General features: G+C 40.8%; 1 protein-coding gene across 16 annotated transcripts in view; it reads right to left on the bottom strand.

The window, feature by feature from the left end:
- The window catches only part of LOC100680429 (protein unc-79 homolog), a 2,400,004-nt gene that overhangs the window by 1,753,924 nt on the left and 620,716 nt on the right, over positions 1-25,364 (bottom strand). The gene's annotated exons all lie outside the window — the stretch shown is intronic.

The raw sequence follows: 25,364 nt of genomic DNA, 5'->3' as shown, positions 1-25,364 counted from the left end.
GTAACTTAGGCCCATAAGGTCTAATGAGTAAGAAAGAGAGCGCGGCTAGGCTAAGCGCGAAGAGAGGAGAAGTAAGCACCCTGCGTGGGAGAAAGCCTCGACTTTCACGAAAATAAAACCCAGAGAAAGAAGATCTACCGCATTGAGTCTTAATTAATTTGATGTCACGTCTGATTATTTTGCCAAACTCAATCCCAAGTGGTTTTTAGAGAACGGATCATTCCGATTTTGGAGATAGTGTGGTATTGTCTTAAGTCAACTCAACAGTCATCTACGTCTACGAAACAAAGTAAGTGAAATATATTAGATATATTCAATCAACGTCGGCAATATTCAAATTCAAACAAACAGTCGAGCCGCGGTAGCTAACAGGTTGTGTTGGCGTCTCCTGTATAGGGGGCTGGTTGGTTCGTGTTCCCGCGGATTATTAGTTAAAAGGGCAGTAAAAACTCCTACTTAACAAAACTGGTGGAGGAGCTGGGATATGACGGCTTTGCCAGTTGCGAAACTGTTTGTTTGTCTCCTTACATATTAAATTTTGTATGATTGGGCGAAATTATTATAAAAACAAATCCACGTAAGTGCGCGTATATAATTAAAATAAAAATTACAAATTGTTAGTGTGTAGACAAAAAAAAACACAAGTACAAAGAAGGTACAATCTTCCGTAGGAATTTTAAACTCGAGACACGCGCAAGCACACAAGAGACGCGGTGACGTCACGCATAGCTACACATCGGGTGACACACGTAAAACTCTAAAACAATTTTACAAAATAAATTTAATTTAATAAACACACTGTAAGGTTTAAAATATACTAGGTGAATTAATAGAGAAATAATTCAACATAACATTTACTTCTAAAAAATAAAATTCAACATTCGGTTTTTACAACAGTTGACACGACACTGGAGTTTTTTTACATAAATATTTTTCTTTCTTTACATACTTAACACACAGGCAGTTTCACGAGTCCTGCCAAAATTACACAACAGACAAAGAATCCCAATACGTATTAAATTTTCAACAAAATTAATTCAAATTACAAAATTACTATTTTACAAAGCACTTTAGCATTTCAGTCCCACAAATCATTGTTTATTGAATCGCATATTAAAAACATGTAAAATGCACTAATTTCCAAAAGAAAGATCACATATAATTGCTTTAGATTTCAAAAGAATAAAATCAAAAATTTGAAAAAAGTTCGTATTGTACTTCTGTCACAAACACCAAGTTTCAAACATCAAGTTCAACATTTTACTTTCATTTTTAGACCATTAAAATTTTACAATTTTTAGGAATTGCTACACTACTCAGTTTGAAACACTGTGTTCTAACAAAATCACACTCCTAACACTGCATGAATTTTTTTTCTCAAACACTGAAATATTAGCAGAAGACGTAGGGATGGGCTCGTTAGGAGTTGCGTAAATTATCCTCCAAAAATTAACACGAACAGTACAATCTGGTTGACGATAAGCATCGAAAGTGCGTTGTAGAGGCTGCTGTGCACAGTGCTAAACAACGGCTTTCACAGGAGAAAATCTGGTTTTCTGCACTCGAAACAGCTAAATTTGATGATAAGACGCCAGCTGGATCCCTATAAAGATTGGCAAACATTAGCTTTAGGTACATTTATCTCCCAAATTATAAATAAAACTATTTTTGCCCATGAATTTAAAGTACGCCCAAATTCGGACATAGAGTTGCCCGTTGCGTGTGAATAATAAGCACAAGTTTGCATAAAAGCACAGAATTAATAAAAAAATCATAAGAATTATTACTAAAACAAAGAGTGACAATTTTCAATTGAACAAAGTGAAATTATTCAGTTGAGAGTGAATGCAAGGATGAAACTTAGTTATGCGAGTCAATTTAATCAAAGTATTTCCAGACAAAAATTCACAAAAATTGACTATTTTAGATAAATTAAAGCAGAAGCTGAGGGTTTAGGCTTAAATACATATTTCTCATTGGAGAAGAGTCAATAAATAATTGTAATTAGTAATAAAAAGCGACAATTGACCTCTAGACGCAACAAGTTTCCCATAGAATCAGTTATGACGGGCGATATTAGCACGTCATAAGCTCAGCATGCCGCGAGAAGAAAGACTTGTACTAAATTCACACTGTTACAGGTACCAGCGCTGGCAAGGCGGAGAGAGAGGGAGAGAGAGAGAAAATTCGGCGACACGCGACTGAGACGCGTGCCGCCAGATACGATCCGACCTTTGAACTGACTCCTCGCGAGACGCTCAGTACTTTCGGGAGATAGCTGTTAGGAGAGTAAAAGTTGAAGTGTGTGAGTGTGCGTGCGTATACGACATTGCGTCTCGCTACCGCATCCGGAACTGCACCGATGGGGTTCCGACTGCTGACAGCGAACATCAGGGCGATACCGGCTAATTGTAAGTGCCAGCTCTCTCGCTCTCTCTCTCTTACGCTACACTCGCCAGGGCTCTCCTTATCCTCCCTCGTACCTGCGACCTCGCTTGCTCGCATGCAAGCCCTGTATATAGTTTGTCAATAAACGCTGTGACAGTTCCTCAACAATCTCGACAGTCGTTATTTTGCATGTTCCTACGCGTATACTTGTACCTCGCTCCATCACCGACCCAGCCGCCTCGGCGGGCTTGCGTCTCGCATATGTACGAGATCGCAGCATAACTGGCCTGGCCGGAACCTATTCAGCACTAGGTGCTATCCCGACCACTCTCTTTCTAGAGAGTAACGAGGTCTACGGACCTTGATTATAGCGGAGCTGGAAACTGAGTAACTGCATCCAGTACACCGTTATATTCTCTCTCTTACCCTTTCGTTATAGCAAACCAAAAAGAATTTTTCAGAGGATGGCGCTTTTTCAAGAAGAACTAGATTTACAAATAGAAAACTGGGCGCTTTCCCTGTCGCCATTGGAAATACAAAATAGATTAATCGAACTAGATCTTATTCGGAGTAATTCAAGGCTAGAAAATGTAAGTAGGTTAGCTAGACGACTTCGCGGAGACTACACTGCAGAAGATTTTCAAGAATCAAGTGATCCAATATTTATAGTTAGTTCAAGAAGAGACACAGATCTCCACAGATTAATACAGACAGATAAAACGTTACCTACGTCGCTGAAGAATAGCATAATAGCACGGCGCAGAGGAAGCAGAGTAAACGTGTTCGACACAAATTCGACATTCATAGATGAGTTCGAACCTCAGATTAATAATCCACAACTGTCAAGCATAACGCGAACGGGTACAAGTGTGTTGCCGACTAGCAACAGCACAGCGGCAACGACAAGTACCAGCACAATAACAACGCAAGCACAAGGAACAAGGCAAGCGAATACGCAAGTAACGTACTCAAACAATGCTCAGAGAAACGAAGAGTACCTCAGGCAACAAAACGAACAACTGATTAGAATGCGCATCGCAGACGTCAAAGAGAAGGAAGCTTTACGACAACAACTAGAACAGCTGGAACAAGTTATTTTAGACATGGCTGAATCCAGTAATTCGTACACTCCGACGACGCCAGCTGATAGTAGGAAAGTTCGATTTCAAGAGACGCTGGATATTCGATACCCTGAACCTGACGCGCATAGTACGCGATACGCAAGCGAAAGCCCGTGGATAATTAATTTAGACGGTACACAGAACTATCAGACTAGGCAAAATCCATTCAGAAGGCAGAGTAACACTCCAGACTATCAAGAGTCTAAGGGGAGGGGCGGATCACCGATTGGTAATAACAATCCATTCCTCAAGTCTGGGGAAACACCATACGCTAATAGCACGAATCCTTTTTGGCTATTTGACGCCACGCAAACGAATCCGTTCAACTGCACACCCACTCCTACGTGGACATCACAATCACGTAAATACATCGGAAAAATCGCCCGAGAATGGAAAATAAAGTTTGATGGCAGCCAAGACACTTGCATCGAAGAGTTCCTACAGAGAGTCAACGAATGCAGAATGTCATCTCATCTAGACGACACCGATTCGCTGAATGCTATGTTGCACGTATTAACGGGGCCAGCACTAATCTGGTGTAGACAACTGCGACACACTTGGTGTACATGGACAGATTTCTGCAAAGCTGCAAGGCGAAGTTACGGAGTCGATCAGGACATCCAAATGCAGCTGTTAGCCGAAGCCCAAGCGCGTACCCAAGGGAAAAAGGAGTCAGTGAGGGAACACATGTTCGCAGTACTGACGATCCTCAGCAGGTTAGATGAACCTCCACCGGTAGACGTACAATTGAAGATGATTTATGACAATATGTTGCCAGAAATCAAGATGATTGTACCACGTAAAGACGTCACAAACTTAGACGCCCTAGTTACGTTAGCGAGGGACGCCGAGAAGTTGGTTCACGATCGAGACAACTACAAGCCGCCACCTCCACCGGAACGTAGCCTGCTACCGTATGTCGCCTATAAGGAAAAGCCGGCTACACCAACAGCCACCACTGCGAAAACTCCTAGCGTGAACGCTGTAACAGAACCCGTCGAGCCAGCGAGCCCGCTCCAGAGCACGCTAGTCGCGACGGCAGTAAAGGAGGCCCTAGCCCAATTAGGCCTTGCGGGCATTGCTGCCTTTCAGCAGCAACCATCGCAACTACAGCCGAAAGCCATCACAGCGGGTGGAAATAACCCGAAGAACGGCAAGAAGTCGAAGCCGAAAAGTGTCTCTACCGTGACAATTGAAGAGGTAGTAGAGGAGAAAACGAAACGAACGGTACGCAAACCGGATAGTGACCACAATAAAGACCAGAAGGCTCGTGGGCCATATAAGCTCCACGTTAAATGCTATGGTTGCAGTTGGCCACAACACGTAAAAAGTTCGTGCCCAGAATGCTCCCAGAAGTCGGGAAAAGACCAAGGGAAGAAGTGAGTCAGGCCAACACTTCTCCCGAGGCAACAACGGCCTCTAGCGAATCGCTCGATTTAAAGAGCGAGGACGCACTCATGCCGTTGAAGGCCGAAGATCCAAGTCCGGAGGATCACCGTCGCTGGTGGGTGCAGGTTGGAATTGCAGGGTTCAGAGTCCGCTCTTTGTTCGACTCTGAAGCTGCACGCACCGCCATTGGCCCGGTCGGCATTCAGATTGCCTCGGCCTGTGGACAAACTATTACGCCCTATAAAGGACCAGGAGCGAAGCTCGCTAACGGCCAGTTAGTGCCGATTTATGGTCACGTCGACCTACCCTTTGACGTACAGGGTCGTCGAAAAGTACTGAAAGTCATGATCATGAGCGAACTTGATTCCTCCTGCATTTTAGGGACGGATTTCATCCGTGCATTTGGCGCCACGCTTAGACCTCGTCAGAATGTTCTAGAGATTGAGGGCTCGTCGGAGACTATCCCTCTGGAGTTATCTAGTCTCACTGACGGCGAGAGTAATGCCCTGGCGGCCATTGGCCTAGTTGATATTACGCCGCGGCAGCGTAACTATTTAAACGAACTGCTGGATAGGTGGCTACCAGAGAACGAACAACCACTTGGCTGCACTTCATTGATCATGCACGCCATTGATGTGGGTTCCGCTCGACCTATCAAGCAGAGGTACTACCCCGTGTCGAAGAAGATTGAGGAGGAGATGCATAAGCAAGTGTTGGAAATGCTAGAAGCAGGAATAATTCGACGGTCGAACAGTGAATGGTCGAGCCCCGTAGTCATGGTGCGAAAAGCCAATGGATCCTACCGGTTTTGCATAGACTACCGTAAACTCAACGCCGTTTCCAAGGCCAGTGCGTATCCGCTTCCATTCATGGACTCCATCCTTAGCAAATTGCAGAATGCTCGTTACATCTCGACGATCGACTTGAGTAGTGCCTACCACCAGATCCTCATGAAGGAGGAAGACATGCACCTCGCGGCATTTACGGTGCCCGGACTCGGACTTTTTGAGTTCACCCGGCTTCCTTATGGCGTGGTTGGTGGCCCTGCGACGTTCCAACAGCTTAGCGATAAGATTATCGGGCCTGAGTTGGAACCTCATGCTTTTTCGTACCTGGATGATATTATTATCACTACCGACACGTTCGAAGACCATTTACATTGGTTAGAAGTCGTACTCAAGCGGATCAGCGATGCTGGACTCACGATTAATTGGGAGAAAAGCAAATTCTGTTGCAGCGAGGTTAAGTACCTTGGGGTGATGGTAAATCGAGATGGCTTCCGTCCCGATCCGGATAAGGTTGCTCCAATTTTAGACTACCCGGCCCCCAAGAATCTAAAACAACTCCGCAGGTTCCTAGGGATGGTCTCTTGGTATAGGAAATTCCTGGACAATTTTGCGACACTCGCCGATCCTCTCACTCAGTTAACCAGGAAAGACGTGAGATATAACTGGCGCGAATCGCAGCAAGAAGCGTTCCTACAAATTAAAACGCTGATAGCATCGGCTCCAATCCTACATAGTCCATCATTCGACGAAACTTTCACGATTCAGACGGATGCTAGTGACACCGGCCTGGGTGCAGTGTTGACTCAAGTCCATGATAGCGAAGAACGCGTGTTAAGCTTTGCGAGCCGCACCCTGTCAAAAGCCGAGAGAAATTACTCTGTCACTGAACGCGAATGTTTGGCTGTATTGTGGGCGATACGCAAATTTAGAGCCTATGTTGAGGGTTATCACTTCCAAGTTATTACCTACCACAGTAGTCTGAAGTGGCTGCGTAATATGCGTAACCCCAACGGTCGCTTAGCTAGGTGGGCTCTCGAATTGCAAGCCTATGATTTCGAGATTATCCATCGAAAGGGCTCATTACATTGCGTACCAGACGCCTTATCCCGAATGTACGAGGATGAAGACGAGAATACGCCCTTAGCCACACTCGGTATAGGAGGAAAATTTACAGACGACCCATGGTATACTGACATGTGTGCCAAGGTAAGGGAAAACCCAACCGATCATCCAAACTGGAAGATTTCGGAGGGCAGACTGTATCATCTACGTCCTGATCCTCTCTTAGACGATATCCTAGACGAACAGGACGAATGGAAAATGGTTTTGCCACCAGAGAAGACCGTAGAAGCGATGCGGGAATCGCACTGCGAGCCCACAGCTGGTCACTTGGGCCGCCGCAAGACTTACGAGCGAATCGCACGATACTTCTACTGGAAGGGAATGTATAGAGATGTAAGTAACTTTGTTCGTACTTGCACGGTCTGCAGTGCAAGGTAGAACAAGCGTTACCCGCTGGGTTAATGGGTCAGAGAAGAATCCCTGGACCCTGGGAAATTGTCGCCGCTGACATTATGGGTCCGTTCCCCCGGTCGACTCAAGGTTACCAATACATCCTCATCTTCTTAGATGTTTTCACGAAGTGGATCGAAGTCATCCCAATTCGCAAGGCGGATGGAAAAACGATTCGGAAAAACCTAAATGAAAGTGTTATTCTACGTTTTGGAGTGCCCGAGGCATTTTTATCTGACAACGGGACGGAATTTCGAAACAAGGTGCTAGCCCAATTTCTTAAAGAACTGAGGATACAACATCGAACTATCCCACCGTATCACGCTCAAGCCAACCCGGTAGAACGTGTCAATCGCACTATCAAGACAATGATTACGACGTTTATCGAAGGTGAACACAGGTCCTGGGATAAAGACATTCCCCAACTAATGTTTGCATACAACACGGCTATCCAAGAGACCACAGGTGTTAGTCCGGCCTTTCTAAATTTTGGACGGCACTTAGAGCCACCCCACAACAGCCGCCGAGCAGAAGAGATTCTCAAGAAAGAAGAGGCAGAAGAACAAGCCATCAAGGACTGGGAAGATAGAATCCAACGTTTATTGGATCTGCAAGTCCGTACAGCGAGACACGCACAGAGAGCTTCTGAAAAACAAGCAACTTACTATAACGCGAGACGCAGACAATCCGAGTATCAGGTCGGTGACCTAGTCTGGAAGCGTAATCGCATTCTTTCGTCCGCTCTATTAGGCATAAATGCGAAGCTCGCGCCGAAGTTTGCTGGCCCATTCAGAATTACGGCTAAAATTGGACAAGATGTGTACACCCTCGAGAACGACAAAGGTGACAAGTTCGAAAAGATACATGTAGTCGATTTGAAGAAATATGAGGACGACGAAGACCCATCGAGCGACGAAGAACCAACAGACACCGCAACGACGACTGCGAATCCACAAGATGCTGCCCCGGCTTCGACTAATACGTCTGTAAACGTGGAAGCGCCACGTAAGCGAGGTAGACCGCGGAAGACGCGCATCGTTGTTAACCGTGCGATAACTAGAGTCACGCGCGGAAAGAAAACTAGCGAACCACCTCCTAGTATCGAGAATGAGGAGGTAATCCCGTTAGTAGTACCCCTGAAAAAGCGAGGTCGCCCAAAAGGTTCCGTGAACAAGCGAGAGACTCCTCCTGTCCTGTCCCCTCGTCGTACTCGGTCCAAAAGACCCTCATAAACTTCCTAGAACTCCCTCTTATTGACCTTGCAGATGATGGCGTCAGACCCCAGCTGGATCAGAGTCGTGGAGGGGGGCCGAACCCGCTGGGTTCAGATAGAGGATCTGCCTCTACCACCGACTCCTGACAGCACCACGTCGGCGGGCGCTACGCCCTCCACTACGGCAAAGACCCCCTCGACAGACCACGGCTCCAACGCACCAGCGCCCACGAGAACACCCGAGGAGGCCTGGGAGGCCACCAAGAACCAGCTGGAGCAAGCCAGGGCGCTGAAGAGGGAAGCCCTCAAAGCCGAGGAGGAAGCCTTCTTGGCCCTCGACGACTTCCTGGAGAAGTTCGGGGAGGACGGCCGTGCGCTCGCGGGTAACTACCCGAAGCTAGTGGCGGACGAGCGTGACGTCAGACGCCGCCGCCAAGAATACGTCGAGGGGAGGAAAAAGCGCCGCGCAGCCGAGGAAGCCAAGGAAGCGCTTCAGCAGCGCATCGAGGAGGGGACCCGCTTGGTTGAGGAGCTCAACCAAGCCTACGAGGACCGGCGACATCTCGGTCACCCTCCCCCCAAGCTCCTGGAAGAACTGCGACTCGCTAGGCTCAACCTAGCGCTGTTGAAGGGAGAGAAAGCACCGCAGTGCTACATCTGCGGCATGCTAGGTGTGGAGAGGGGCAGAGAATGCCCGAATGCCCGGAACCACGGGAATTTGCTGCGCCTCGCTCGTCAAGCGGCGGGAAGAAACACCCTAGAATAAGGGCCTAAGGCTCTTCAAAATTTTTTTTTTCTCTCTTTTCTTCTATTTTTTTCTCCTACTCCCTTATTTATTTATTTTTTTTTCTCATTCTCTCTAAATACAGTTTCCTTCAATAAATAAGCCTCTTCAAAAATTTTTCCGTCTCTCAATGTTGATTTATTTACCCTTCCTTACTAACCTTTTTATTGCATGCTGGCGAGTTTTATAGAGTGAGAGCTGGTACACCTGGCGGTTACCCAGCGTCTGGAGGGGGGTGTATGGCGGGCGATATTAGCACGTCATAAGCTCAGCATGCCGCGAGAAGAAAGACTTGTACTAAATTCACACTGTTACAGGTACGAGCGCTGGCAAGGCGGGGAGAGCCGCTGGACGACGCGAGAGAGGCGGAGAGAGAGGGAGAGAGAGAGAAAATTCGGCGACACGCGACTGAGACGCGTGCCGCCAGATACGATCCGACCTTTGAACTGACTCCTCGCGAGACGCTCAGTACTTTCGGGAGATAGCTGTTAGGAGAGTAAAAGTTGAAGTGTGTGAGTGTGCGTGCGTATACGACATTGCGTCTCGCTACCGCATCCGGAACTGCACCGATGGGGTTCCGACTGCTGACAGCGAACATCAGGGCGATACCGGCTAATTGTAAGTGCCAGCTCTCTCGCTCTCTCTCTCTCTCACGCTACACTCGCCAGGGCTCTCCTTATCCTCCCTCGTACCTGCGACCTCGCTTGCTCGCATGCAAGCCCTGTATATAGTTTGTCAATAAACGCTGTGACAGTTCCTCAACAATCTCGACAGTCGTTATTTTGCATGTTCCTACGCGTATACTTGTACCTCGCTCCATCACCGACCCAGCCGCCTCCGCGGGCTTGCGTCTCGCATATGTACGAGATCGCAGCATAACTGGCCTGGCCGGAACCTATTCAGCAATAGGTGCTATCCCGATGACTCTCTTTCTCGAGAGTAACGAGGTCTACGGACCTTGATTATAGCGGAGCTGGAAACTGAGCAACTGCATCCAGTACACCGTTATACAGTGCATAAGAAATTGATCATTGACTACATTTTGTGAAAAGCATAAGGAGTAAATTAGAGAGTGCAATTATTGCAAATTTATTAAGATTTTAAGTGTAGAAGCAAGGTTTTGACAAAATTAACACGACTCTGACAAGTTTTTGTATTGTTGAGAGTAGATTGAGTTCACTATTGTTAAACACGCAAATTGCAACGCCAAATAATAAATTATTGCTAAATCACAAAATAGAAGCACGTTTAAAGTACACAAGAGGCGGTTCGAGTCACATTTTTCCTTCTTTTCTTTGAATAAAAACGAATAAGTAACAAGGCTGAACACACAATTTATTGAAAAGCACTATAAATTATAAATAATTAAAGAGTGAGAAACAAAGTGGTAGAGTATCTGCTTACACAAACATACCTGTGACGTCACACAAAGTCAGCATTGTCCTCCTTGATCTTGAAAGTCTTTAAGAAAAGTAATACCACTGCTGACTGCATTGAAAGCTGAAAAAGAAAGACAAACAATTTTACACAAAGCAACAGTTCTTGAGTTGCTTGAGTGAGTGAATTATAAAATTATAAAAGAAAACTTATCTGATGCTGTGAGTAACTTGCGTCTACAGCACTGGGGACTATCCTGGGCCACGAATTTTCACCTTTTCAGGAACACGGCGATAGCACACTCACACCTCCGTTGAAGTAGTACGAAATAGCACGCACGGTTTATAAATTGCAAAACTTTTGTCAACAATTTATCGCGAAATACACGGCACACGACGCGAGGCGAGGCAGACAACTGACGCAAGCGACCTTGACTAGGGAGTTTAACTCTAGTTTGAAGTCAGGCGCGAAGCGGTGCCACACCTTTGGTAATCGTTACCAGATTGTAGGAGGCTCGCCTGAGCTCGAGGCAGTCGGAGAATAAAACTCGTCAATTATATAAAGGAAGCTAACGAAGACTTTATTTACAAATGCTCTATAAAACTCTCTCTCTTTAGTAAACTCTGAGGCGCTGTTGCCGAGCGAGCGGACGCCATCTTGAGAGCGGCCGAGAGCGCACGCGGGATTTGAATTTGAGTTTGTAGAGTGGGACATTTCGGGGATATACACGCACAATAGGTGATCAAATAAATTGTCAAAATTATTAATATTTAAATTCAATTATTAACAGTATAAGAGTACGTTTATCCAGATTTTGTTTTTTTTTTTAATACGCAAAACTTTAAAACAAATTGAAACAATAATTCGTTCACAAACTTATTAAATACAATTGATGATCGTTTGCGCGACTACAAAAATTAACTTTACATCCACCATTAATTATAATTATTAACAAATTAATTTCGAAACCGAGTTTTAAAAATTTATTTTTTTTCTCCACAAAATTAATAATTGTTTATTTTTCTTGGTTTAACAAGCCAATTAAAGCATTTGAAAAAAAATTTTTTTGGACCCACAATTTTGAACGAAATTGGAGGGGTCCCTACAATTTTTTCTGGTTTGCCATAACGTTTTTATAATGTAATTTAGTTAATCCACGCGATACCCATGTTATGATTTTTCTCCCATAATCATTGTTTGCGACAAGAGATATAGAAGCAGGATATGAAAATTAAGCAATAAACAAGAATAATAAAGAAGATTCAAAAATATTGTGTATCAAGAGTGTTATAGATTATTAAACTGTTTTAAGAATATTTAGAAGCATAAATCATTTATATAAATTATAAAAAACAAGTGATATATTCAACATGCCTGACGAAAACGGTGCGGGTGATCAAACGGCTGCTGCATTAGCCACTACAGTGGCTAATAGTTTTGCGCTTATGAATAGCATAAGCGGCATACCAAGTTTTGATTGATGGAAGACACACCAAGCTAAGAGACTACATCCAAGATTTGAAGAATGCGAATGAATTAGTCACTAACGACATTAGACCACAGTTTATGCGGAAAGTGTTGCAAAGAATAACTGGGCCAGCAAAGAAGAGTCTCAACAATAAGACTATAACAACAATAGAGGAATTAATTAAACATTTAAAATAAAGATTTGGTCCAGGGAGGGACTTCAGCTACTATAACACACGCATACAAAAGCTAAGAATGAGACAAGGTGACACAGTAGGAGATTTTCATGACGAATTGAATGTGCTATTGACCAGCTCCAAAAACGCTCTAAAAGAAGAAAAGGGAGAAGAAAACCTTGATAAAATGATGGAGCCATTGGAAATGTTAGCGGTTGACATATACATAAAAGGATTGCCAGCAAATTTATCCGAACGAGTTGTCATGATTAGTAGTAGTAGTAGAAGCTGTACTATTAGAATCACGCATGGAGGCGAGGATTATACCAGATTCAAGGCCACGAATAACTCGAAATTATTATAATCGCGAATTTTCCGCTAAACACAACAAACACGGCACAGAACGAGGTGAACAGTGATAGCTCTGAGAAGAACAAGTCACTGGCTCACCGTACAAAGAAAACGTCGAAAAGCGTAAGGAAGCCAAAAGTGCGAAGCGCTAGGCAGTCCTAACAGGAATGAGCGCGCGCGGGCCCTTTGCGCGCTCGCGAGCGGGGCCGGCGACGCGCAACTCGACGCATGTGCGCGCGCTCTCAACGTCGCAACGGAGAGCCCGCAGCGGTGCGAAATTCAAAAAGCCTAAATTTACACCTACACTACTTGAACGAATAAAACGAACTGAACATCAATTATAGTCGACAAAGTTAAACGATTAGAGAGAGTAAAAGAAGCCATTAGAAGAAGCTACCTCAATAAAGAAGAATTAAAAATTGTAGATCGTAGTATAGAGGATTATTTAGACAGATTTCTATTACCTGAAGACAAATCACCATGCACAGACATGATTCAGCACCATATATATTTAGAGGATGATATACCAATAAATACGAAACAATACAGGCATCCGCCAAAACATAAACAAGTGTTTAGAGAAAGTGTAGAAAAGAAGTTACGAGATAAAATTATTAGAGAGTCAAATTTACCATGCAACTCACCAATATGGATAGTACCGAAAAAGCCTGACAGTCACGGAAATCCGAGATGGAGAATGGTAATCGACTTCCGAGAACTCAACAAAAAGACAATCAGAGATGCTTACCCCCTACCCAACATCGCTGATATAATGGAGCTATTGGGAGGAGCCACAAACTTTTCCATTTTTGATCTTGCAAGTGGTTTCCAACAAATACCAATGGCCCCAGAAGATTGTTACAAGACGGCTTTCACAACTATAAATGGACACTATGAATATACTAGAATGCCAGAGGGATTGAAAAATGCAACGGCTACATTCCAACGACTAATGGAGAAGGTACTCAAAGGTTTGCAGAACATAGAAATGCTAGTTTACGTAGACTATATAATAGTATATAGTAAAGATCTTCAAGAAAATGAACAAAGAATTAGAAACTTGATGGAGAGACTCGGATATGCGAAACTAGTATTACAACCAGATAAAATAGAGTTATTTAGAAGAGAAGTCGGATTTCTGGGACACATCATAAGCGCTAAGGGCATAGAGCCAAACCCAGAAAAGGTAGTCGCTATAGCAAAACTTGCCACATCTAAAAATGCGAAAAATGTGAGAGAAGTATTCGGCATGTTTGGATATTACAGAAAATACATAAAAGATTTTGCAAAAATCGTGAAACCACTCAATGACCTACTAAAGAATAATGTAAAATTTGAATGGACAGAAGAGTGTGAAAACAGTTATCAGCAACTAAAAGAATGTTTGATGAAAGAACCAATTTTACAATTTCCGGACGTTGATAAAGAATTTACATTAACCACAGATGCTTCTGATTACGCCATCGGTGCTGTACTCAGTCAAGAAAAAGACGGTTTTGATCACCCGGTACAATATTTATCCAGAGCGCTCAACAAAGCTGAAAGAAATTAATCAACTACAGAAAAGGAATGTCTCGCTGTAATATATGCCTTGCACCAATTTAGACCATATTTATTATGCAGAAAGTTCACGCTAGTGAGTGATCATGAACCACTGAACTGGATGCATAGCAGAAAATATCCAGGACAGAGGTTAATGAGATGGATGTTTAGATTCACTGGATACGAATATACCTTCAAATATACCTTCAAATATAAACCAGGCAAATTAAATGAAAACGCTGATGCGCTATCACGAAACCCGCCAGAAATGACTGAAGAAGAAATCAATGAGAATCTACCTAGTATTAAGGTGATGGTCATAGAAGAGAAACAAAAGAAACAAGAAAAATTGTCAGCAAGCGCCACGACATCATACAAGGCAACAATACAGCCACGAAGCTGAATACAATCAACAGGTGACATAACAAATAATTCCAGAGGAAGAGAGAGACTAATAGACTCCAAAACCAATAAAGAGGCACCTAAATTAGACCATAGCGTAATAGCACAGAGAACCAGAGCAAGGCGCACGCAAACACAAAGTCCAGTGGGGCAGTATATCAAACAAGGCGCAATACCAAAAGTATCGAAGACGGCTGTATTAGGAAGAAAAACAAAGACAGAAGAAGTCAGCAGAAACCGAAACATCAACATCCAAAGCTACCACTGTAAAACCGAGAGAAGTTCCCGAAATTTCAACCGATGCAGATTCAGACACATTAACCCATTAAAGCCCATGCTAAGACTGGTTGAGATAGCGACAAACAAACTGTGCTATCCTTTGCATAAGTGAAAAATAAAATATACGTATTTTTTCTTATGTCATTTGCAATTGTTTATAACAAATTATTTAAACAAATTACAAAAAAATTCATAATTTTCAAAATCTGAATGCGGAAATCGATTCTGGAGGTAAAATCGAGACGAAAACCTATATAACACTTTTTTGTCAGAGTTCAATTTGTTATCTTTATGTAGAAATAAACTATTGACAAATAAGTGTTTTCATTCTCTTGCATGGTATGTGGAATCATATCAGTATTTTTTACTGATAAATTTTGAGATCTTATACTGTAATTGGATAAGTTTATTTCATTTCGCAAATCCTTCCGTGTTAGAGATCACGTTTGAGTGGCGGGCTAACGGTTGAAAACATTCATACATTGGATCTATTCTTTGAAATAATAATTTCGGAAAACTTTTAGATTTTAGATTTTAGAAATGTTCTATACCTGTTTGCAAAAGTCATAAAGTAGGGCACGGCAATGAACAATAATTCAATCCCACCGAAGATATTTACAATAATTCATGTGAATATTGATGGATAAATACAATAATTAGCTTCATTCTATACGATTTTTTGAAACACTCTCAGGAGGCCGAATGTTTCTTCCTACATTACAATAACTAATTGGCCTCTGACAGAAAAGTGTTATATGGGTTTTCGTCTCAATTTTACCCCCAGAATCGATTTCCGCATTCAGATTTTGAAAATTATGAATTTTTTTGTAATTTGTTTAAATAATTTGTTATAAACAATTGCAAATGACATAAGAAAAAACACGTATATTTTATTTTTCAGCTATGCAAAGGATGGCACAGTTTGTTTTTTGCTATTCCAGATAGATTTTGCTTGGGACTTGACATGGTCACTTTTTCTCCCCAACATGCAATTCTTTATTTCTACATTACACTAACAAATTGAACTCTGACAAAAAAGTGTTATATAGGTTTCCGTCTCGATTTTACCTCCAGAATCGATTTCCGCATTCAGATTTTGAAAATTATAAATTTTTTGTAATTTGTTTAAATAATTTGTTATAAACAATTGCAAATGACATAAGAAAAAATACGTATATTTTATTTTTCACTTATGCAAAGGATAGCACAGTTTGTTTGTCGCTATCTCAACCAGTCTTAGCATGGGCTTTAATGGGTTAATGACAGTTAACCCATCCAGAAGATCATGTCATCTACAGCCACAAGATCATATCATCTACAGCCAATGAAGACAGCGATTTTGAACAAACCTCCAATACCTGATCCCAGGTATAGTGGATTGCGACAAGAAGAGTCGGAAGTAACGGAAGGAGAAACACAAGAGGAAGAGGTGTTTTCCTCTGGCGAGAGCCAAGACAAGACCATAAGCAACATCGCCATAGAAGTGAGCGCAGTAGAAACATCCCAAAACGAAGAAAATACCGACGAAGAAACCATAAAGAATCTATCGATCAAAACAATCCTGAAGAGAGAAGAAGTAGAAGAAGCAAGTAGAAAGTTTGAAGAAAGCATGAAGAGGTATGAAATGGATAGAAGTACCAATACAACTGAATCAGACACGGAAATAGAAATACAAATGAAGATACCCTCGCACTTTTCAGATGATGATCGTGTATCAGATGAAGTGCGCGAAGCAATTTACAGATAAGATCCACGATTTTACACGGACGAAGAGTTACCGTAAGAGAATGCCTCACGCACAAAAGAGACAACATTGTTCATTTCCTATCAGCAGACTGTGATAACACGTGGTCTGAGACTAGACTATTATTAGAAATTGGAGCCATAGACCTAATGAAAATCAAAAGTAAGAAGCCAAAGATAGGACAAGTCCTAGTCACCCCATTTAAAAAGCACCACATATTCACAGTAATAATAAAAAACAAATACTTCAACGCAATCAAAATGGAAGATTTAAACAGGGCGCTTAAGAGTTTAAAAGAAACATTCGTCAACAAAGAAATCAAAACTTTCCGAGTGGCAAGAAAATGAGATGTATTAGTCCAGTTATAGTCACCAGCCATCTTAGAGATGATTTACAAATATTTTCATCAAAGCGGAATAAGAGTGACAATGTGTTACGGAAAAGCAGAAGTACCAACTGAAAAACACAGAAAAGAAATAATCAGCCACCTTCACGACAGTCTAACAGGAGGACACAAGGGAATCAATCAAACTTACCAGAAAATAAGAGAACGATATTATTGGACAGGAATGAGGAATGATGTTCAAGACTACATTCGAAGATGTGCAAGCTGCCAAGAGCAGAAGATAGAGAGATTGAAAGCAAGAGAACCAATGATAATCACGGACACTCCATTAGAAGCATTTGACAAAGTTTCAATTGACACAGTTGGAAAACTCAAAATGACTCCAAGGGGCAACTGTCACCTCTTAACAATGCAGTGTAATTTAACGAAATATCTGATAGCCATACCCATCAAGAATCTTAATGCCACCACAATAGCTGATGCACTAGCAAAGTACCTCATTTGCCAATTCGGAGCACCAAGGGCCATACTCTCAGACAGAGGTACCAGTTTCCTCTCTAGCATAGTCGAATATCTACTCAAACTGTTTAAAAGTTACCATCTCACCACTTCAGGATATAGACCGCAAACAAATAGGTCGTTAGAAGGGAGCCACGCCCCACTCATAGAATTCATTAGAATATACTCAGAGAAATACGATGATTGGGACCATTTAACCCTATTTGCGACGTTTGCCAGCGTGCATGCAGCCACTAACTTCACCCTATTCGAACTAGTTTACGGGCCAATAGCGCGTTTCCAGTTGAAAATACCGTCTGACGAAAAATTAAAAACATATAATGTTTACATGCGTGATTTAGTATTAAGGTTAGAAGAAATGAAAATCTTAGCAGGCGAAACCCAAATAGCAAACAAAGTTAAAACAAAAGAAAGATACGATAAAAAGGTTAAAACATTTAAGGGTAAGGTAGGCGGATATGCGAGACTAATCAATGAAACCCGTGCAAGTAAATTCGATGCTTATAGGAATAAACCACTGAAAATAATTGAATTTTTAGGTAGGAAAAATGTTATTTTGGAATACCCCAATGGCAAACGTATACAAAAGTATATAGACAAATTAAAACCAGTAGAGGATAAGTCCGATGATGATGATTCAGATTCCCTCGACTAATCAATGATAATGTTACAGGATGAGAATTTTAAACATTTTAATAATAATACTTAATCTACTTAACGAGAGCAGATACGAACCCGTATACCAGATAGAATCCCTAAACCCCAATCCTGGAATATATTTTGAAAAATTGGACGTGATCAGAATAAAAAGAGCAACATGGAAACTCAACATTTACATCAACGTGGAAGACTTTATACAGTCATTCAAACCTGTAAAACAATAATGGGAGAGAGAAAGTGCCGAAATGCTTTAGCCATCGACCTACTAGAAATAAAAGAGCAAGAGTTAACAAATATCCAAGAAACAATAAAAGAAATAATAGCAACTTTAGGACATACCCAATATCCAACAGCGCGATATCCACGAAGCATCAGGGCAAGAAAACTAGTGCCACTAGGCATAATAGGAAGTATAAGCAATAGTGTGTTTGGACTAGTGACCGACGACGAAGTAGAGAACATAAACAGAAATATAGACCAGCTTTTCGAAGATCAGACCAAAATAGTACATCTGATAGACAGCAATTCTCACATAATCTCAACAAAGTTCGAGGAACTATACAATATAACCAGCAACCATCACAAAGTTCTACAAGGATTTGAAAGAGAGTTAACAAAACGATCAAAAGTGTGCTACGAGAAAAGGAAGAAATGAATTACCAAGTCGAAATAATGATATACGTAAAACGATTGGAATCGACATTAGACCACGTCATCAAAAGCAATGAGAAACTATTAGCAATTTTACAAAAGCTAAAAGAAGGAAAACTGCACCCAGAACTCATGAAACAAGATGTGCTCCATCAAATGAACATGGACGTAAAAAGAGTGAGTCGAGACTTACAATTCCCAATACCACCAGAGCACATGAGAGCAGAAGAACTAGCCAAAATATCGAAGTTCGATGCCATACACCAAAACGAACGAACGTTAGCCGTGCTGCATTTACTACTAGTAGACCGAATGCCGTATCAACAAAACTGCGGTATACGATACAAGATGAATATGCAGACCCAATGGACGTATTTAGAATATGATAAATCATGGCTTTATTCCACGACCGAACCAGAAACACTAAACATATGCCAAAGCAAACACGAAACCAAAATAACAATAAAAGAAACAGGAATTGTGCACGTAGCTCCTATGTGCATAGCAACAACTACAGAAGCCACAATAACTGAAGAAATAACCAGAAACACATAATACACTTATTTATATAAACCAGATATAAACCTCAAAATAACAGACATTTATCCGCCCCTAAATAAAGAAGACAATGACATAGAAGTTCATAGTTTAGAAACAACAAAGTTATTAACACCCAATACAGCTAATAATGACGGAAAATCGTTACATGAAATAATGAGTCAGTTAGAAGAGATAGGCGAACACAAAAGACAGAATTATAAAAATGACACAACACTATACGGAAGTGTGACTATTCAGTTAACAATCATAGTAATAATAGTAGTAATAATCATAAAAATGAAATGCCTCGGCAACTGCCAATGTCTCAACAAAAGACACGCCCACCCACCACCTAAAAGAAATGACAAGAGACGAAAACTCATCTCAAATGATGAGGAATTCGAACTCGAAAACATCTCAATTAGTCGCGAAACCCCCAATACCCCATATTTAGACCGCGAAACCCTTGAAAGTAAAACCTCAAAAAGCACAAAGAAAATGTTAATATTACCGAAACAAGAAGCAGAATGCTCATAATTCACCAAATTTTAACCAAAATTTAAGCATACATTTTTACAGGAAGCTTGTATATAGCCAAACAGCGTATAGTCAAACATTATTAATGACGATAAAATAATCTAATTACGAGACGGTCATAGACAGAAATGGACGGCTAGCGTATGGACATGTGCAATACTTCACGGAAGAAGAGACCATAATTGCCAAAGAAGAGAGTGATCCCATATACAAAACGACGTTTGTAGAACCAAGAAGATTCCCACGTATTGCACAAGGAAACACTACCACAAAGTTCCACGAAAAATGCAAAAGAATGATTGAAGCAGAAATATACAGCTTGCACGATGTGACTTGCAAGAAACAAGCAAAATGGTTTCAAGAACAAGTCGATGAAGCCCCTCTAGGCAAACTACAAGCATTAAAAGAAACCATATTGGAACTACAGGAAAAAATAGCCAGACTGGAAAACCAGAAACAAAACAGAGAAGAAAATTCCATTACCAGCAACCCTACAAGTGCCGACAAGTGCCAGCGCAAATGACCAGAATCAACATAAATCCGAAAAACCCGAGACCCTCAAAATAATAGACGATGCTTTAAATGATAGCGACATGATTATAGATTAGGAAAAGTAAGCAATGAGATGGGACCAATTAACATGTGTGAATAAAAAAATGAATGATTGACCGCCATATAACCCACGAATATCCCATTTAATAATAATGCTTAGATTTTTTCTTTCTCTCTCACGAATTTTTCATACCTTGTTTTACAGAAATGGACAAAGTCTTCCAAACCATAATCGAGTCAGTCGAGTTTGACGAGGAATCAAGACACGTCACCATCCGGTTTGGCCCACCAGGAAAACTACCCGTTGTCATGACACTACTGAATAAGGATGGACCGAACAACACCAAGAACTTTAGAATTACCAATCACGGAACCGACTATGCCACAGGCACATTGACAATAACGTACAGGACAAGCACAGGTACGATACAGCTACTACGTGATTATGAACTGAACAGACGGACAGACCAACCAACAAACGCTGTAGAAACTAACACTGACAGTTCTGGGCACTTTAATTACACCGACTCTACGGACAACACTGACGATTCAAACAATAACAACATTGACAATAATGACAGAATTGCCTCAAAGGAGAACACTGCTAACAATGACAATAACTCAACAGATAACATCGAAGCTTACACCATTAATGAGCCGAACTTAACCCTACGACATATATACAGCCCGCAAGACCACGTACGACTCATTAAAGTAAACTTGACAGACGCTTACACAGTGACAGCCACATACATAGGTACGACAATAGATGCAGAGGCATTATTCAGACAGCATGAGCCCTGCCACACCGAACACCACACAACGAAAGACAAAGACATCAAAGCTATAACAACTAGGTATCAGATGAAAAATCATGCGCTTAAAGTAATCAACAAATACAAAGAACACATACAGCAAACGATCGCTGACATACAGGGACCAGCGACAGAACAACAAACCAATCAGGAGAAAACAATAGAATACGTACAAACACTAGATACTATATGTATACGAGTACCCGGACATACGATAAGACAAAATTTAACAGAGACATTCCAACAATTCGGAAGTATCATAGTCGTAAGACACTTAGAGCCAAAAGACGGACAAAATGGACGATACACTGCATTCATCCAGTTTGAAAACCAGGACAGCGCAGACAAGGCTGTAGAAAAGACACAAATGACGCACTCGACAAGACTAGCTTACAACAAAGTATGCACATCAACACGATCCACTGCACAGCAAAAGACAGAAAAAGAACAAAACGCAACACAACAGAAACTAAAATCAACAAGTTGGACCGTTGACTCCGGCAACAATACGCTACAGTTTAGCCGTTGACCGTAGCTTAGGCCCATAAGATCTAATGAGTAAGAAAGAGAGCGCGGCTAGGCTGAAGTGCGAAGAGAGGAGAAGTAAGCACCCTGCGTGGGAGAAAGCCTTGACTCTCCTGTAGTACCACCTCCCCCGAATCTCCATTCCAGTGTGTGCGATCCAAGAGTAAGGACGCATTTTATTTTTTTTCGAGTATTATATTGAGTTTTACATTGAATTCTATAATAGAATTTCAATCTGAGTTTTGGTTAATCGTCATAGTCAAAGTTTAATTAGAACCATACGTCAAAATTTATGTACTAGAAAATATTCAAATCACGAAAATAAAACCCAGAGAAAGAAGATCTACCGCATTGAGTCTTAATTAATTTGATGTCACATCTGATTATTTTGCCAAACTCAATCCCAAGTGGTTTTTAGAGAACGGATCATTCCGATTTTGGAGATAGTGTGGTATTGTCTTAAGTCAACTCAACAGTCATCTACGTCTACGAAACAAAGTAAGAGAAATATACTAGATATATTCAATCACCATCGTCAATATTCAAATTTAAACAAACAGTCGAGCCGCGGTAGCTAACAGGTTGTGTTGGCGTCTCCTGTATAGGGGGCTGGTTGGTTCGTGTTCCCGGGGATTATTAGTTAAAAGGGCAGTAAAAACTCCTACTTAACACAGGTATAATGTAAGAAAGATAAAACAATGTTTATATATGCTATATTATCAGGTATGACATGACTTCGAAGGCCAAAAGGCTACCGCAGACTTACTTAAGATTTGTGTTTCGGAGGGCACTTTTATACTGATGGATATTCTTTAAACATATATAGTTTCCAGATGAATGTGGGATTTTGCAAAAAAATATTATTTAAAAAAGTTGTCTGGATATTAACATAAAATTTGTTACTTTTTAAAGTATTTAAACAATTTTTGTTGATTACACCGGCACACAAAATAAAAAAGTTGTCTGCGCGAGAAATCAGACCTATCTATCTTTATGTTTTTCGGGTCGCTGAATTCGAATATAAGGTCAGTTAGGCCCCATCACGTCAGGGTCAAGGTCAGTTGGAGGTCAAATTAAGAAGAAAAGGTTTAAAAAAATTAAAATGCCATATATTTATGTTTATTTGGTCGCTGTGTCTTCAGTGTCCAGCAAAAATCTGCCATCATGTTGACATTCCATCTTCCTTGGTATCGATTCTCCATTACACTTATATCTTGATGAAATCGTTCTCCCTGTTCTTCACTGACATCTCCTAGATTAAGAGGGAAGTAATCAAGATGGGAATGTAAGAAGTGCATTTTATAACTCATCAAGCAACCCAAATTTTTGAAATTCTCCAACATTTGTTCAACTAGTGAAGTAGAATATAGTACATAAGAAAGTATGGCCAACTAGAACACATTTTGAACCAGGATCGAGGAACATTATACGTACGCCATTGATTGTCTCATCAAACTATCTCCTACCACCACTTCATATCAAACTTGGCCTCATGAAGCAGATCGTCAAAGCTCTGGATAAAGATGGCGATTGTTTCCAGTATTTGGGAGAAAAGTTTCCCGCAATAAGTGAAGCTAAATTAAAAGAAGGTATTTTTGATGGTCCTCAAATTCGTACTCTATTTGCAGACGAAACATTTATCACAAAAATAAACGACACAGAAAAAGCTGCATGCCAAAGTTTTAAAACTGTTCGTGAGAACTTTTTAGGAAATAAAAAGAGTGAGAACTATCAGGAACTAGTTGAACAAATGTTGGAGAATTTCAAAAATTTGGGTTGCTTGATGAGTTATAAAATGCATTTCTTACATTCCCATCTTGATTACTTCCCTCTTAATCTAGGAGATGTCAGTGAAGAACAGGGAGAACGATTTCATCAAGATATAAGTGTAATGGAGAATCGATACCAAGGAAGATGGAATGTCAACATGATGGCAGATTTTTGCTGGACACTGAAGAGAGACATTAAAACAAATAACAAAAAGAGAAAAAGAAACCCATTGCATAGGTCATTTGAAGTAAAAAGAGTTCGTTACAAGAGAAAAAAGGAGTAAGGAAAGACATCGAGAGTTACTAAGCTAGTGGAAAAAAATGCAAAATAAGAAAAAAATATCAACGAAAGCAACTTTTCTCTGTACACAAGGAAGATATTATGTGATTAAATAAGATTTTTTACAATTTTTCGGTATCTTTTTCCATTTTTGGAAAGTTTTGATGACATATTAATCGGTTTAAACCGTTTCTTCTCAGTTTGACCTTGAACTGACCTTGACCCTGACGTGATGGGGCCAAACTGATTCCGGATTTGGATTCAGCGACCAAAAAAACATAAATATATGGCATTTTAATTTTTTTAAACCTTTTCTTCTTAATTTGAGCTCCAACTGACCTTGACCCTGACGTGATGGGGCCTATCTGACCTTATATTCGAATTCAGCGACCCGAAAAACATAAAGATAGATAGGTTTGATTTCTCGCGCAGACAACTTTTTTTATTTTGTGTGCCGGTGTTATTTTCAGAAAATTAAACATTTTTGGAAACTGTATGTCTTTGAAGCATATCTATTAGTATAAAAGTGCCCTTCGAAGCCCAAATCTTAAGTAAGTCTGCGGTAGATGAAAAATGGAAATTCTGAATTTTGGTCTCCGAAGAAATGTCATAACTGATAATATGGCACATATAAACATTGTTTTATGTTTCTTACATTATACCTGGATATATTTAATGGTTTAATTAATTTTTCAAACAATTCAGGAAAAATTTAATTTTGCATTTTTTGACAATTTAAGGTGTATTCGTCTCCTTAATTGACTTGGTCTGTAAAATGCAAAGCTTCCCTAGGTAGGAAACAAAAACCTTTTTTTTTCAATAACTGAGTTTTTTCTCAGGAAATAATTAGTGAAATAACTTTATATTTACGCAGTAAGTATTATTTATAACAATCATGATTTTTGTAGAACTTATACAGTGTATTGATCGAGTTATAACGGTTTTAAAAAATTTCACTTTTGGTGCATGAACAAAGAACAATGAACTGTAATCTAAATTATCTACGGTGAAAATAAGGGAATATTATTTACTTTTAGGTACATATTTACTATTTTTATTAACTCTTTCTATAAAATTATCACAAAAAACTAAATTAAAGAATCGCTATGAAACTAAATCACATGACTAAAGTGAAAGACAGATTTTATTCCTTAGTATGCTAACATTGTAGGTTCACCGTCCCATAAGAAGTTATGACTTAAAAATTTGTTTCCACACCGTGCGGCGGTGGGACTTGGCTTTGCCGCCTTACCCGCTTAGGGTAGTATTATTGTGAACTTACTATCCATATTTAGTTCATTTTTGGTATTTCTCCCCCTAGCCTGTTTGGTCCGTGGAGCATATTTTAATTCTTATCTATCCTTCGACACGATAAGGAGACCTCTACGCGCCAATCAGCATTCCCCTATCCACCACCCAGGGGACGCGTCACATACGGGGTATCAGCATCTCCGCGCAATTTTTTTGTGTTCTTTTGGAGGTATACTGGACAAGTATACCAATTTTGGTACATTAATTTAAATATTTAATAATCATATCCACCACCCAGGGGACGCGTCACATACGGGGTATCAGCATCTCCGCGCAATTTTTTTGTGTTCTTTTGGAGGTATACTGGACAAGTATACCAATTTTGG

This window comes from Nasonia vitripennis, assembly GCF_009193385.2.
Source record: "Nasonia vitripennis strain AsymCx chromosome 2 unlocalized genomic scaffold, Nvit_psr_1.1 chr2_random0002, whole genome shotgun sequence".
Taxonomy (NCBI): Eukaryota; Metazoa; Arthropoda; class Insecta; order Hymenoptera; family Pteromalidae; genus Nasonia; species Nasonia vitripennis.
This window is presented reverse-complemented; position numbering and strand designations above follow the sequence as displayed.